Source organism: Hordeum vulgare, chromosome 5H (assembly GCF_904849725.1).
Source record: "Hordeum vulgare subsp. vulgare chromosome 5H, MorexV3_pseudomolecules_assembly, whole genome shotgun sequence".
NCBI classification, from domain to species: Eukaryota; Viridiplantae; Streptophyta; class Magnoliopsida; order Poales; family Poaceae; genus Hordeum; species Hordeum vulgare.
This window is the reverse complement of record NC_058522.1, coordinates 76,433,089-76,444,005: the sequence shown is the minus strand read 5'-3', so window position 1 is coordinate 76,444,005 and position 10,917 is coordinate 76,433,089.

Sequence of the window (10,917 nt, the reverse complement as noted above, 5' to 3'; positions counted from 1 at the left end):
CAGTGGGCCACAAGCCCCTGGTCCGCCACCACCCCCTTGGTGGCGGTGGGCAGGCTTGTGGGGCCCACACGCACCTGCCGCCCCCAACTCCAGCTCTATAAGTTGCCTTTCGTCGCAGAAAAAAAAGAGAAGTTTTCATCGCATTTTCGATACGGAGGCGCCGCCACCTCCTGTTCTTCATTTGGAGGGCAGATCTGGAGTCCGTCTTGGGCTCTGGAGAGGGGAAATCGTCGCCATCGTCGTCATCAACCTTCTTCCCTCTCCAATTCCATGAAGCTCTTCGTCGTTCGTGAGTAATCTATTCGTAGGCTCGCTGGGCGGTGATGAGTAGGATGAGATCTATCATGTAATCGAGTTAGTTTTGATGGGGATTGATCCCTAGTATCCACTATGTTCTGAGATTGATGTTGCTACTACTTTGCCATGCTTAATGCTTGTCACTAGGGCCCGAGTGCCATGATTTCAGATCTGAAATTATTATGTTGTCACTGATATATGTGTGTTTTAGATCCGATCTTGGAAGTTGTAGTTACCTACTATGTGTTATGATCCGGCAACCCCGGAGTGACAATAACCGGAACCACTCCCGGTGATGACCATAGTTTGAGGAGTTCATGTGTTCACCAAGTGCTAGTGCGTTGGTCCGGTTCTTTATTAAAAGGAGAACCTTAATATCCCGTAGTTTCCTTTTGGACCCCGCTACCACGGGAGGGATGGACAATAGATGTCATGCAAGTTCTTTTCCCTAAGCACGTATGACGACACACGGAATGCATGCCTACATCACATTGACGAACGGGAGCTAGCCACATATCTCTCCGTGTTATAGCTGTTGCATGATGAATATCGTCCAAACAAATCACCGACCCATTGCCTATGAGTTTTTCCTACTGTTGCTACTGTTGTTACTTGTCTTGCTCTGCTGCTGCTGCTACTACTGTTGCTACTGCTGTTACTTGTTTTGCTCTGGTGCTGCTACTACTGTTGCTACTGCTGTTACTTGTCTTGCTCTCCTGCTACTATTGCTACTATTGTCGCTTGCTACTGTTGCTACTTGCTACTGATGTCACTACTGCTGTTCCTTGTCGCTGCTATTACTCGTTACACTGTCGTTACTCGCTACTTTGTTGTTACTACTGTGCTTGGAGATACTAATCTTTCAGGTGTGGTTGAATCTGACAAATTCTGCTGCTAGTACTTGAGAGTATAATCTCACCTCCCGACTGGTAAACCAACAAATTGGGTCGAATACTCTACCCTCGAAAACTGCTGCGAACCCACGCGCTGGTGGGCCATCAACAACATTCTTCTAGTTTCATTGCCGGGGAGTGCTAGCAGCATTCTTTTGGTGCCGTTACAGGAGAAGGTTCGTTGTCATAAGCATTCGTCTAGCTAACACTAGAGATTGCAGGATCAACACTTTTCTGGCGCCATTGCCGGGGAAGCACAACTGACGTCAAGGGGCCGCAGAGCTTCCGGTTGGGCATCAGCTAGCAGCACGACAACCTGCTCACCGCCAAACGACGAAGGAGCGGCGGAGGGACAAGTGGCGATAGAAGGGCCGTCGATCAACCCGGGCGCCAAAAAGACGTGGTCGCCGCATTGCCGTCGGGCACCCTGCCGCTGGGGCAGATAGTGCATAAGCGCAGCGGGCGTCCACTCCCCATCGTGTTCGGGTAAGGGTTTTACGCCACGACAATTCTTTCCTTTCTTGTTATCTCTGGTTTGCCGTGTTTGAGCTCGTGCTCCTTTATTTTTCTTTTCTTCGGCAGCGTTGCCATCGATATTATGTCGCCATCCCCATTGGGACTGGGACGCAAGGCAGCCATGAAGTTGGCCACGGAGGACGCTGCTACCTGTGCGTCTAGAGAGGGATCATGCCACCCAGCTTCGGTAGGCCAAGGTGGCAGCGACAACAGTGGGCACCCAAAGCAATCCCGCGGCCAAGGTGTCGAGTGATACCACGATACAGGGAGCCCTTGGGGCTCATACACGGAGGCTTCTTCGGCCCACAGAAAGCAACATCAGGAGCCATCACTGGAGAAGGACCAAGAGATGGAGACGACGTAGGCAACAAAGCCAGTGGTGGGGGAGGAGACATGGCTGATAAGTCTGACGGTAGCTTGTCGCAACTGAGCACGTCGGTGGGGTACTCATTGAGGACGACCACGTCGTAGACGTGATGCTCGCCGAAGGGGACAATGGAGCCGCTGACGGGGAAGTCCGTGTCCTTGAGGCGGCGGGCATTGTCGTTGAGACAGTCGAGTGCATCGTAGCACACAAAAAATCCATGCGTGACACGCTCACCAGAGATGGTGAAGGGTCCCACCCGGAACATAACTCTCATCGGCGTTGCTGCCGGCCCCATGATGGGCGCCAACTATCATGGTAATTCCTTGGCCGATGTCAGGGGGTGGCTTAGATCGTGGTTTGGGGCCGACAAGCACTAGAGGCATCTGGGAACGGGTGAAGGCGCGAGACACATGATGTAGATCTACCCAGTTGAGGCCCCTCCAATGGAGCTAAACCCCTAGTCCTATCGGAGTGACAATAGGTGATCACAATACAGAGTGCTCCTCAAGCTATTCATGAGGAGGAAGATGGAGCTTTCACTACCAAACTTGCCGCCTCTATGGTGCGTGGTATGTGGTGTGTGTCAAGTGTTCGCTAGCCAGTGCCTCTCTCTGGGGGCTAGGGTTCGCCTTTATAGCATAGCTGGATGATTACAATAAAGAGGGAAAATGAGGTGCGGTCCACAGATGCCAGTCTCTTGGGATGGCGGTGGGGCATGCCGAATGTCGGCTCTTGTCGAGCATGCGACCCGCTTGCTACGCGCCACTGTGGCTACCACGCTCCGCCATTTGGTAGTAGGTAGACGCCCGCCCGCCACAGAGTCGCCTTGCCCTGTCAACGCGTCGTGTAGCTACACACACCCCTCTTCGGGGCATTGTCTTGTCACCGTACGTTGGTACGGGAGGATTGGACGGGGTTGATCTATTGGCTGTCATTGGGACCGGCAAGATGGGCCGGTTATCGCCAGCCGTACTAGGGGGGCAACTGACCCCCGATTGTCTTGGAGTGGGGTTTCATCCGCTTTGGTCCACCCAGGGGCCATATCCCCATCTGTCGTGCCTCTGGGACCGGGGGTGCCCAAGCCCGTCCCATGCGTCCCTAGGCGCGACGCAGCTTGGTAAGCCTGGCCCTATGATGTCCCACAAGCGTATGGGATCACAACAGTTTTCGCGGGTAGAGTATTCAACCCAAATTTATTGATTCGCTCACAAGGGGAAGCTAAAGGATATTCTCAAGTATTAGCAGCTGAGTTCTCAATTCAACCACACCTGGAATATTATTGTCTGCAAGCAAAGTATCAGTAGCAAGGTAGTACGATAGCAACAACACCAGAAAAAGCTTTGGCAATCTCCGGCAACGGCGCCAGAAAAAGACTTGATGTCCCACAAGCGTATGGGATCGCAGCAATTTTCGAGGGTAGAGTATTCAACCCAAATTTATTGATTCGCTCAAAAGGGGAAGCTAAAGGATATTCTCAAGTATTAGCAGCTGAGTTGTCAATTCAACCACACCTGAAAGATTATTGTCTACAAGCAAAGTATCAGTAGCAAGGTAGTATGATAGCAACGACACCAGAAAAAGCTTTGGCAATCCCCGGCAACGGCGCTAGAAAAAGCCTTGTTGACGGGATGTTAGCGCCAACAAAGTCTTGCAACAAGTAACATCGGAGTAGCAAGGAACAGTAGTAGCAGCGGCAGCAAAGTAACAAGTAACAGCGGCAAAGTAACAGCAGTAGTGACAGCAGCAGCAAAGTGGCCCAATCCCTCTTGTAGCAAGGGACAAGCCTAGACAAAGTAACGTAGCGAGGACCAGTAGTAAAAGACTCGTAGGCAGTGGATCGGTGATGGATGAGTGTGACGGATGTGATTCATCATGTAACATCTATAACACTGAGAGATATGTGGCTAGCTCCCGTTCGTCGATCTAATGTAGGCATGTATTCCGTATGTAGTCATACGTGCTTAGGGAAAAGAACTTGCATGACATCTATTGTCCATCCCTCCCGTGGCAGCGGGGTCCTAATGGAAACTATGGGATATTAAGGTTCTCCTTTTAATAAAGAACCGGACCAAAGCATTAACACACGGTGAATACATGAACTCCTCATACTATGGTCATCTCCGGGAGTGGTTCCGGCTATTGTCACTCCGGGGTTGCCGGGTCATAACACATAGTAGGTGACTACAACTTGCAAGATAGGATCTAAAACACACATGTATTGGCGACAACATAATAGGTTCAGATCTGAAATCATGGCACTCGGGCCCTAGTGACAAGCATTAAGCATAGCCAAGTAGTAGCAACATCGATCTAGAAGAAAGTGGATACTAGGGATCAATCCACGTCAAGAACTAACTCGATTACGTGATAGATCTCATCCAAATCATCACCGTCCAGCAAGCCTACGATGAGATTACTCACGAACGATGAAGAGCATCATGGAATTGTCGATGGAGAAAGGTTGATGATGACGATGGCGACGATTTCCCCTCTCCGGAGCCCGAAACGGACTCCAGATCTGCCCTCCAGATGAAGAACAGGACGTGTCGGCGCCTCCGTATCGCAAAACACGATGAAAGCTTCTCTATGATTTTTTTCCAGGCGAAACAGAAGATATAGGACTGAGATTGGGGGCGGTGGTGCCACGTGGGCCCCACAAGCCCTCATGGCGCGGCCATAGGGAGTGGCCGCGGACCAGGGGCTTGTGGTCCACTTGCACGCCCCCTCACGTGGATCTTTGCGCATGTATTTTTCTTTTATTACAGAAAAAATCTCCATAAATTTTCATGACGTTCCGAGAATTTTCATTTCTGCACAAAAACAACACCATGGCAATTCTGCTGAAAACAACGTCAGTCCGGGTTAGTTCCATTCAAATCATGCAAATTAGAGTCCAAAAAAAGGGCAAAATAGTTCGGAAAAGTAGATACGACGGAGACGTATCAACTCCTCCATGCTTAAGGCCTTGCTTGTCCTCAAGCAACTCAGTTGACAAACTGAGAGAGACAAAAGAAAAACTTTGACGAACTCTGTTTGATCTTGTTGTTGAAACTTTGTCTAACTCACAACCAAAATTTCAGCAACATCACAATCAAACTACATAAGAAAATGACATCTAGGTCTCACGGTAAACTCATATCAATGGCATAATCAACTAGCGAGCAAATAATAATAAGCCTCAAGTGTCAACACTTCAATCAAAACAACATGAAGCAGTACGAATAGATGGCATCTCGCTAGCTCTTTCTGAGACCGCAAAACATAAATGCAGAGCACCTTCAAAGACCAAGGGCTGACTAAGCATTGTAATTCAAGGCAATGAAGATCCAGTCATAGTCATACTCAACACAGTTAAAAGAAAAGCATAAAAATGATAGAGGTGCTCTCTAGTTGGTGCTTTTGTAAGAGGAGGATGACTGAACAGGAACATAAATAGACAGGCCCTTCGCAGAGGGAAGCAGTGATTTGCAGAGGTGCCAGAGCTCAAGCTTTTAAAACAGAGATAATAATTTTGGGTGGCATGCTTTCATTGTCAACGCAATGACTAAGATTTCTCAACATCTTCCACGCTACCCATTCTATAGGCGGTTCCCAAACAGAAAAGTAAATATTTGACTCCCCCACCACCAATCAATCACACTCCATGGCTAGTCGAATCCTCGGGTACCGTCCATACCAACAACAATCCTGGGGGAGTTTTGTTTGCAATTATCTTTTCGATTTGAGCATGGAACTGGAAATTCCAATTACCGGCCCCTTTCTCGTGAATGATAGTAAATAAACACATATCGAGGATAACACGCCTAGCATGGAAGATACCAATAGCCCCCTGTCACCACATGAGCGGTTCGGGCATGCAAAACAGATTATTTCTTGAAGATTTAGAGAGTGGCACATGCAAATTTACTTGCAACGGCAGGTAGATACCGCACATAGGTAGGTATGGTGGACTCATATGGAACAACTTTGGGTTTATGGGAGTGGATGCACAAGCAGTATTCCCGCTTAGTACAAGTGAAGGCTAGCAAAAGACTGGGAAGCGACCAACTAGAGAGCGACAACATTCATCAAAATGCATTGAGATTAACTAATATTGAGTGCAAGCATGAGTAGGACATAAATCACCATGAACATGAACATCATAGAGGCTATGTTGATTTTGTTTCAACTACATGCGTGAACATGCGCCAAGTCAAGCCACTTGAAACATTCAAAGGAGGATACCATCCTATCATACTACATCATAGTCATCTCAACATTCATGTGGGCATCCAGGACAAACCATTGTAAGCTCCTAGCTAAGTAAGCATGGCATAAGCAACTATGGTCTCTAAGTTGTCATTGCAAACATGTATCTCTCACAACAAAGCTAAATCAGGCATGATGAGCTAGTCATATTTACAAAAACAAAATAGATCGACTTCATACCAGCTTTTCCAGGCTCAGTCACTTTATCATATATCGTCATTATTGACTTTCACTTGCATGACCGAACGATGTGAACAATAATAAGCGTGCTCATGTATTGGACCAAAGCTGGAATCTGCAGACAAACACAACGGAGAAGACAAAGTAATATGGCTCTTGAAAACTAAACAGGTATGCATGCAAGAGCCACTAAACATTGTAACCAATATCTTCTACCTTGACCCAAAGAAAAAGAAAACTATCTACACGGGAAAGCTCCCAACAAGCAAAAGAGGAAAAAGAAAATCTTTTTGGTTTTTCTCAAACTAGACAGACACACGAAAAGAGAACGAGAAAAAGAAAATAAACTAGCATGGATGATACAGTGGCAAAGTGTGAAGACCGGCTAACAAAGTGAAAGCATAAGCAAGAATGTAAAGTCGGTGAGAACACGTACTCCCCCAAGCTTAGGCTTTTGGCCTAACTTGGTCTACTCCCAAGGAGTGAAATAAGCAGCTCCTGGGTACTCCGGAGTGGACTGTGGATGTCACTGCTGTGTGAGATCCTCTCGCTCCCAGTGATAAACTTGCGTCTGGTACTCGACTGGCGGCTCGGGCACGGGCACCCGTGGTTGGGCCCAGCCCCAATATGTGTAGATGTCCGAGGGCATAATAGTGTACCTGCCTGCATGAAGATTGAACAAAGAAGGAGCAGGCAAAGTAATAGTCTCACGAGTACCCTAACTAAATACCAAGTTATAAATCATCCTTCCACCTATATCTCTATCAAGAAAGTCATGGCGAACCATGCTATCATAATCCAGATATCTCTCGGGAAGAAGCATCTCTTCTTCCTCCTCAAGTATAATGGGTATCTCAAAGTGTCTGGCCAGACAGGTAGCATAGATACCTCCATAGACAACACCCTTAGAACGGTTCAGGTTCAACCGTTGAGCTACTATAGCACCCAAGCTATAAGTTTTATCATTATAAAGGGCTTCGTGCAAGACCGCAAGATCTGGGGAACTAAGTGACCCAGCTTTCCCACAGCCAATCAAACATTTTCCCACATATAGAGAGAAGTACCGAAGCACGGGAAAATGAATGCTAGCAGCTCTAGCGCAAGATACTCCTATGTCCTCTCCTACAACAATTGTACCGATAAAAGCTCCCAAGTCCCGTGGACGAGGTTCATGAATATCCCCTACGTAAGGTAATTTGCAAACATTGCAAAAATCCTGGAGTGACATGCGCTGGGGGACATCATAAAGTTTAAACTCAACCATAGGAGGATTCTTCCTCGGATAGAAGTTAAAGCTTTGTACGAAGATATTAGTTAGGTCGAGGTATCGCGAACACTTATCTTCAACAAAGGCGGTAAGGCCTGCGGTTTCCACCAAGTGATAATAGTCCTCATAAATTCCAGCGGCGCATAAGAACGCATCGCTTGGCCACTCGCATGCTCGAACTTCCGTGACTCGAGGGACCGGATACTTGGGCTTCTTCTCACTCCCATCATCCTTGGGGTCACGGCTTGACGAGCCACTCAAGAACCTCCTCATCTTTTCCCTTTTCTATCTCCGAAAATTTCTGAAATTTTTAGTGATTCTAAGGAAAAGTGAATAAGGCTCAACGAAACTCGTAGCAACTACTCCCACAAGTGCCTAGAGACCATATTACGCATCAAAACAAATTGGGACCAGCTAGAATCAGCATACAAAGCTCAAGAACATGGTCACCAAGGCAGCAAAAATACGCGGAGTATAAGGCACTAGAGCAAAAACTAATTGAACCAATGGAGGAGTCACTTACCACGGAGTAATTTCCCCAAAATAGTTCGGAGAATGGTGATTTGAGCAAAGAGATCGAAAATCCCAGCAAGAGGAGCAAGAACACGGGTTTGAGCTGCGAAACGATTTTTTCTGGAGGTAGGAGAAGGAGATGGGAGCAAGAATGAGTGGAGGGGGTGCCTGCGGGCCCCACAAGCGTGGGTGGCGCGGCCAGGGGGTGCCCGCGCTCCTAGGGCTTGTGGCCCACTGGTGTGGCCCCCAGACAGACTCTTTGTCCCAGTATTTTTCAAATATTCCATAAAAAATCATACTAGATTTTCACAACGTTCGAAGAACTTTTATTTTCAGGGTATTTTTCTACCGGACGCTAAAACAGAAAACAGGGAAAACTAAACTAAACCTATCATTTTTCTTCTAAGCAACCTAAAGTGAAAGCTTGTAACAGAGGTTTGTGACTCCTTGATTCATCCATCTCATGGTCATCAAAAGAAATCCGTTAATGGGGTTGATCAAATCCCCTCGACAAAACTTTCTCGAATCGCAAAAGAAGACGGATAATTTTTCGAATAGTCACTAAGTCACCTCAATGGGGATGTGTATCTCCCCAACAAGCAAATCATACTTCATCTTGACACGAGGAATAGGGCATTCAAAGCTCCCAATAAGAATCAATGAAGTTTTTTCCGATAACATTGATGCAATGTACTCGATATTTTTTCTTCGGAAAGTGCACTGTATGCTCATTACCGTTGACATGGAAAGTGACATTGCCTTTGTTGCAATCTATAACAGCCTCTGCAGTGTTTAAAAAGGGTCTCCCGAGGATGACAGCCATGGTATCGTCCTCAGGAATATCCAAGATAACAAAGTTTGTTAAGATAGTGGTGTTAGCAACCACAACAGGCACATCCTCGCAAATGCCGATAGAGAAAGCAGTTGATTTGTCGGCCATTTGCAAAGATATTTCAGTGGGTGTCAACTTATCCAGTTCAAGTCTATGATAAAGAGAGAGAGGCATAACACTAATACCGGCTCCAAGGTCGCATAACGCAGTTCTAACGTAGTTGCCTTTAATGGAGCAAGGTATAGTGGGCACACCGGGATCACCTAGTTTCTTCGGAGTTCCACCCTTGAAAGTGCAATTAGCAAGCATGGCGGAAATCTCAACCTCAGGTATCCTCCTGTTATTAGTCACAATATGTTTCATGTACTTAGCATACGGAGACATCTTGAGCATATCCGTCAAACGTATTTGCAGAAAGACATGTCTGATCATCTCAACGAAGCGCTCAAAATCCTCATCATCCTTTTTCTTGGATGGTTTGGGAGGAAAGGGCATAGGTTTCTAAACCCACGGTTCCCTTTCTTTACCATGCTTCCTAGCAGTGAAGTCATTCTTATCATACCTCTTAGTCTTAGGTTGTGGGTTATCAAGATCACGTTCAATCTCCACATCCTTTTCATTGCTAGGTTGAGCATCTTCATGAACATCACTATTGATATTATCATTAGGCTCATGTTCATCACCAGATTGTGTTTCAGCATCAGAGATAGAGGCATCGTTTGGACTCTCAGGGGTAGCATCAACAGGGTTGCTAGCGTGCAAGTTCCTATCATCTTTCTTCTTCTTTCTAGGATGACTAGGTGCATCAGTGCTAACTCCTTCAGACTCTTGCTCAATTCTCTTAGGATGACCCTCAGGATACAAAGGTTCCTAGGTCATTCTACCGCCTCTAGTAATGTCTCTAACGACATTTTCATTTAACTCATTGAGCAAGTCATTTTGAGCTTTAAGTACTTGTTCTACCTAAGTAGTAACCATAGAAGCATGTTTTCTCAGAAGCTTAAGATCATTGACATTTCTGTCCATACAAGCACTTAAATGACTAAGCATACGAGCATTCTTTTCCAATTGTCTGCTAACATAATCATTGAAACTCTGTTGTTTGGCAACAAAGTTATCAAATTCATCCATGCATAAGCTAGCTTGTTTATCAAAAGGAATATCACTCTCATCAAACCTACGCAGAGAATTTACTTCTACTACCTGTATTGGGTTATCGAGACCATGGATCTCTTCGATAGGTGGTAGATTTTTGACATCTTCAGATTTAATGCCTTACTCTCGCGTAGATTTCTTGGCTTCTTGCATATCTTCAGGACTGAGGAATAGAATACATCTTTTCTTTGGAGTTGGCTTAGGAGGTGGTTCAGGAATAGTCCAAGCATTCTCATTGCACAAGATGTTATTCAATAGAATCTCAGCTTGTTCTACAGTTCGTTCCCTAAAAACACTAGTGGCACAACTATCTAGATGGTCTTTGGAAGCATCGGTAAGTCCATTATAGAAGATATCAAGTATCTCATTCTTCTCAAGAGGGTGATCAGGCAAAGCATTCATTAGCTGGATAAGCCTCCCCCAAGCTTGTGGGAGACTCTCTTCTTCAGCTTGAGCAAAGTTGTATATTTCCTGCAAGGCAGCTTGCTTCTTATGGGCAGGGAAATATTTTTCAGAGAAGTAGTAGACCATATCCTGGGGGCACGCACACAACCAGGAGCAAGAGAAGTGAACCAGGTCTTAGCATCATCCTTTAGCGAGAAAGGGAACAACTTGAGCATATAGTAGTGGCAGGTCTTTTCCTCACTAG